Source organism: Lichenostomus cassidix, chromosome 2, assembly GCF_008360975.1.
Source record: "Lichenostomus cassidix isolate B80296 chromosome 2, HeHo_3.0, whole genome shotgun sequence".
Classification (NCBI taxonomy): Eukaryota; Metazoa; Chordata; class Aves; order Passeriformes; family Meliphagidae; genus Lichenostomus; species Lichenostomus cassidix.
In genome coordinates this window covers 43683441-43689625 of record NC_139482.1, presented here as the reverse complement: position 1 = coordinate 43689625, position 6185 = coordinate 43683441, and positions in this window count along the sequence as shown.

Sequence of the window (6185 nt, the reverse complement as noted above, 5' to 3'; positions counted from 1 at the left end):
TGACGCGGCCCGCAGGGAGCGGAGGGGCTGAGGGGAGACGGGGCGGGGCTGCGCCCCTGACCGCGCACGCGCCGCCGCGCCGCGACCAATCAGCCCCGCCGGGCTCTCGGGGGAGTCTCCAAATAAGGGGCGAAAGGCGCTGACGTTGCGGCGCGTGAGGGCGCTCGCGGCGGGCGCGGGGAGGGCGGTGGCGAAGCGGCCGCGGATTGGCCGAGTCGGGCGGGACGGCGCATGCGCGCCCAGGGCCGGGCTCGCGCCGCTCCTTCCCGTGGCGCCTGTCGGCGTGGATGTGACAGACTGTGCGCAGCCGGCGGCGTGTCCCGCTGCGTGTCCCGCTGCGTGTCCCGCTGCGTGTCCCGCTCCGTGTCCCGCTCCGTGTCCCGCTGCGTGTCCCGCTGCGTGTCCCGCTCCGTGTCCCGCTCCGTGTCCCTCTGCGTGTCCCGCTGCGTGTCCCGCTGCGTGTCCCGCTGCGTGTTCCGCTCCGTGTCCCGCTCCGTGTCCCGCTCCGTGTCCCGCTCCGTGTCCCGCTCCGGGCTGCCGGCACAGCCCAGTGCTGCCCTGGGGCTGCCGCGGGAGCAGGGCGGCCAGCAGGTCCGAGGAGCTGATCCTGCTCGTCTGCTCTGTCCAGTCCTGGGCTCCTCAGTACAAGAGAGACAAGGAGCTGCCGGAGAGGATCCAGTGGAGGGCCGCAAGGATGATTAGGGGATAGGAGCATCTCTCTTGTGAGGAGACACTGCAGGAGCTGGGCCTGTTCAGTCTAAAGGCACCGAGGGGATCTCATAAATTCACATAAATATCTCCAAGGCAGGTGTCCAGAGGATGGTTCCAGGCTCTTTTCCATGGTGCCCACTGACAGGACAAGGAGCAATGGCCATAAATTAAATCACAAGAAGTTCCACGTCAATATGAGGAAGGACTTCCTTATATTGCGAGTAGCTGACCACTGGAAGAGGCTGCCTGGGGAGGTCGTGGGGTCTCCGTCTCTGGAGACATTAAAAAACCCCCAGCTGGACACATTGCTGTGTAACCTGCTCTAGGTCACCCTGCCTTAGCAGGGGAGGGTGTTGGGCAGGATGATCTCCAGAGGTCCACTCCAAACCTAGCTATTCTGTGATTGAGACTGGCCATATAGCTCCTCTGGAAGCCCTTGGCTGCTTCCCACATGGGCTGCAGGCCCTTCCTGTCAGGGCCCACTGCACAGTGAAACAGGGAGAGCCCTCTTGGGCTCAGAGCATTGCTGGAATCACTTCTGAGGAGGCTGAGAGAACTGCTGGAGCAGCCCCAGCCCTCAGCCGGTCCTACAGGCTCAGGACACTGCCCAGCTTCCCCCACCACCCATGAGGAGAGGTGATACTCATTCCGAGTGTGGACTGCGATGACAGAGGCACTGCCTCCCACACCCCAGCAAGACCTGTGAACTTACACTGTCATTGGAAAGGATGCAAGGAAGTAATTTAGCTTTCATCTTGGAGATGTGTGGTTAAGTGAGTAAGTCTTGAAACACCACTCTGTCTAGGATGTCCGGATGTGTTGGCGTGAGCTTCCTAGCTGCTTTCATGATTCTCATTGAAGCCTAGGGAATATGTGCTGGAAAACAAACATCACAGTGGGTGTCTGCAGATTGTCACCTCTTGCTCTGGGTCCTGTAGTGACCTTTAACTCCAGAAAAAAATATGGGTGTTTAAAAAGTTCACTGTGGCTTCAAAACACATCAAAAGTTTTGAGGCAGGACATTTGGAAAAACATCCTCAGACTGACATGAGTCATAAGTAATTGCATGAAACACAGTTTCTGATTACTTACTTTATTCATCAGCCACCAAAAGGAGATAGAAGTTCCTACTGGTAAAGCATGAGCCCAAATGAGAATTACCCATCAATTATATAAAAGTAAACATGTTTGTATTCTTGAGTTATTTAGTATAATTTTGCGCTTTGTCATATTTTCTCTTAAAATAATTACATATGTGTGTATATACATTAACATATAAATTAAAAGTTTTTCCACCTTTTGGAGGGTGCCAGTCTCAATTTATGTCCATGAAAATGCTGTTATTTAGTGTTTTCCATCCATATTTCTCTGGTTGTTTGAAAAAGCAGGGGAGGTGCCATTGCCATATTGCAGAAAGAGGTTAAATACATGATGTGTTTGTGCTTTTTAGCTGTGGGTAACTGAATCACTGTAGTCAAGCGTTCTGCCTTTGGGAGATGTGTTACAATCCTCTTTTTATGTGTCACCCTCTGTCCTCCCTGTATTTCTACTACCTGTGTACTTAGAGGATTGGAGCCTGCACAGAGCAGGCCTTGAGAACTAAAGGCTGCAAACATAACAATTCATTTGGTAACACCCAAAATGTCGTGTGATCAGTGACACTTTCCATTTGTGATGGGAATCATTACCGAAGTAGGGAGCAAATTTGGTAGCAAAGTCTCATTTTTCTGTGCCTCCTTGGTGCTCCCTTCCTACTGTCCCCTTCAGTAGGGCAGGTAGAAGGTGTGACGGGGAACAGTTGGGTGTGGAAGAGTGTTTGACATTCCTGTTGTCAAAGCACCACGTTCCCTTGTGTTTGTGCTCCGTTATTTCCTGGGAAGCTGACATACCTCTAGCACTGCTTCATGCTGGGACTTGCAGGCTCAGTGCTGGTAATGCCATGCAACTAAGCAGACACTTTGTGTCCCTCAGCTTTTGTGGTAGATAAGCTAATAATGTACTAAGTACTGTGTTGTGCCTGATTCTAAGCTGATCATTTCTTGAATTTCAGCAACTGGTAAAATATTTTCATTGTATTATTATGGATAGCCCTGTTATCAGGTCAGAGAATGTGAACCTGATGCCTTTCTGCAGCTTATAGCATCTGCGTCACTTGTCTCCTGCAAACACAGGACTGTAAGGCTGAAATGCCAAGCTCTGGATTAGAAACTTAATACCTGTCAAGAGCAGCGTACCACGAAACATTTCAGCTGTTACATCTGGAACAGACTCAGCAGAAATCATGGAAAATAGCAGCAACATTTTAGGCCTCGGAAGGCTTAGATCCAGACTCAAAGACATGTCTCGGTTGGTGCTTTAAAGGAAGCATTAGTTATGCAGTTATGCTTGGATTTGCCTCCCACCTCTGGTTTTCTTGTTATGTAAAATTGTGAAAATGTGCTGATGCATGGTGCTTGTAGTTCTGTGCAAATGCATTGCATCAGCTTTTCCCATTAAGATTGTTATTGTGTAAAAAGTTAGATGCAGAAAAAAGGTCAGTTTTTGTGGTTTTCTTTTCCTTTCTCAAATTCAACATCCCTCAATACTTTCACAGGGGACATTAGGCTGAAGAATGTCTCGCAGGCATGGACTGGCAGAAGTGATGTTTGTAATGCAAGGAATATTTCCAGAATGCCTTGCTGGGAGCATGAGCTCAGCACACAGCTCCCTGCTGCACTGTGTATCACTGACCTGTGTGACCCACCTTTGGCAAGACACAGCGCTCCCAGTGCCTCTGCTCAGGTACAGATTTACACACAGCACTCTGAGGACTTTGTCTTTTTCCTCCCCCACATGAGTAGTGCACACAGTGGTGCTTGCCTGCCTCTTCTCTGTCCTATAGCTACGACAAGTCCTGCTATGATGCTGCTCCCTGTGCTTCTTGCTGTGTTTCATAAAGCCTGAGGCGTGAAGCATTAATGCATGTAGGGAAAGTGATGCAGCAGCCACTGTTTGCATGGAGAAACTGAAGAAAGGAAAGCTAGAGTGAGTTGTGGGTGATGCAAGAGTTAGGAGCAGACTTCCATTTCCAGTATCCTAGTGTTTCATCTTTCTTTGTACCCAGTTATCTCCATTCTGTGATATGAAGGTGATGGCACTGTGAACTGCTTTGACATTTGCAGAGCACAAGCAGAAAAACATTCAGTAACTCCTGGGCAGATGCCTGCTTGAGGAAATTGGAGAAGGTGCCCTTAGGTGTAGAGCAGCTGGCAGAAGAGTTCTGCTGGAGTCCTCATCACAGCATGGGCCCACTTCTCTTCAGGAGCTTAACTTTCCTCTGAGCTCAGAGTTTGCTGTACTTTCTGAGCTCTACAGTCAGAAGGGAAAAGTTTTATTGTGCCCTTTTCTTCACCAGTAATTGCCATCTGAAAGCAAGCACTGGTGGCAGTGGTGCATGGTGGTTTGTTAAATTGTTAAATTTTAGACAATACCAGCTTTAAAGTGACCTTAAAAATAATCTTTTAATCACAGAATCAGTATAAGAATGCTTATGCTAAAATATAAGCAGCAGAATGATAGGCTAGAGTTCCAATTCCTAGCTGGTGGGCTATGTTGCTGCTCAGTGTAAAATCTTAAATGAGGCAGGAGCTCACGTGGAGGTGGCTTCCCTCTGCTTCCCCTGAGGATACAGCAGTGTGTGTTCAAGCTGTGGTGCAGAAGAAGCTGTGTCTGGCTGGGTGGAGTATAAAGTACACATATGGCTTGATAGCCCTGCTTATCTGACCTAGTGACTAGCTATCACCAAGGAGGGTGGCTGTGCTTTACAGTCTGGACTAGTTCCTCTCCCCCTCCCATCCCTGTGCTGCCACTGGTACATGTCTGCCCCTGCAGTGGCCTGATTCAAGGAACCAAGTGGCAAAACCAAGTTTTGCAAGGCTAGTTTTCTGCTGATTTTGATTCTTGAACTGTCTCCCGAGACATCAGCCAGGTGTTGGTGCTAACACAAGATGTTACAATGGGAATACGTAGCACATGAGGGGAAGCAGAGATGTCCTTGTGTGCAGCAGCTGTGCTCTCTGATTGCATCCTGAGTGTTCATAACAGTAAATGCCACAAATCCCTTCACAGGAATATAGGTGTGAGTGATACTGCAGTGAGAGATAATAAAATCTGTTTTCTGGTCCTGATTTTCTGAGGAAAGCCAGTTGGAAACATGTTCATGAGTATTTAATAGAGCAACTGCTAGACTAGAGCACAAATACAAAGCTAAATCAATTTATGAACCTTAGTGCTTACTGATAGTTGTGAAAGCCTTTAGTCTCTCATACTCTCACAACCTCTCATCTCACATGGTGAAAACTGTCAGTGCTTAGCATTCAGGCTGGAAGACACACTGGAGGCGCTGCATAGCTAGCTAGTTACACAGAGCAGTCTGTGTAAAAGTACAGAGAAATTTCTTCACAAGAGCTTTAGCATTAGTATGAAAGCACTTTGATTTAGAAGGGCCAGACATGCTGCCTTTGACTTCTGATGGACTATTCACAAAAATAATCTTTCCTGTGGCTTTTGGTCTTTGCTAGGAATAGATAGAAAAACTGCTGGAAATTCATTATATATTCTTAGATGCTTCCTTCTTTTCCAGACACTTCCCTATGATGAAATACCTTGATGATTTTGCAAGAAACTATTTCCATTCCAATGAATAAACAACTTAGTATTAACCTAGTTATGCCTCATGGCACGTAAAAAACTTTTAAAAAAAACCCTTCTTTCACATCAGAGTATAATTGTAGAGTCAGAATTTCATCAGGTCTATCTCCTTGAATGACATTTTTAAAGAACAGTTTTACAGTGGTATAGTTGGCAGTTGCTTTTCATACCTGAAACATCACTGGAAGATAGCAAAGGGATCCAAATCCAGATTGTATATTCTTATGTTTTTTAAATTCCCTCTTCACTTTCAAGTCATAGGGAGATTGTTCTCTTCTGTGTCAAAAATGAGTGGGAGGTTATGTTTTCTTAATGCCAAAAAGTGACCATTCCTAGACACCATCCATTTGGCCCCAACCCAAGGGTCTGTGCCATCTAATTTCTTGTCTCATATTTGTCTGTATTTTCTCTCACTGTCACTTTTCTTGATGGAGTCTCAGCCTGGCAAATTATGTCTGTGCTGATGTGTAAGAAGGTATTATTGCTGCTCTGAGGAGCCTACATTCTGTGAGGAAAAAAACAGAATCTGCCATAATCTGCCTTTATTTTTTTAGTTGTTGTTGGGTAATCTTTTAATCCAGTAATTTTTTATCAAAATCTTGCAGGTGGTACATGCCAGATGGACTTTTTGCAGAGATTAAATGAAGGATCAAGCAGCTGTATGAGGAAGGATTTTTCATGTGTGGGGGAATGTTCAAGGAAAGGCATGAGAATACTTGTGTGCCTATTCCTGTAATTCGCTGGTTGATCAAGTTTAGTGGATTTGGAGGGTATTTTATCAGTTG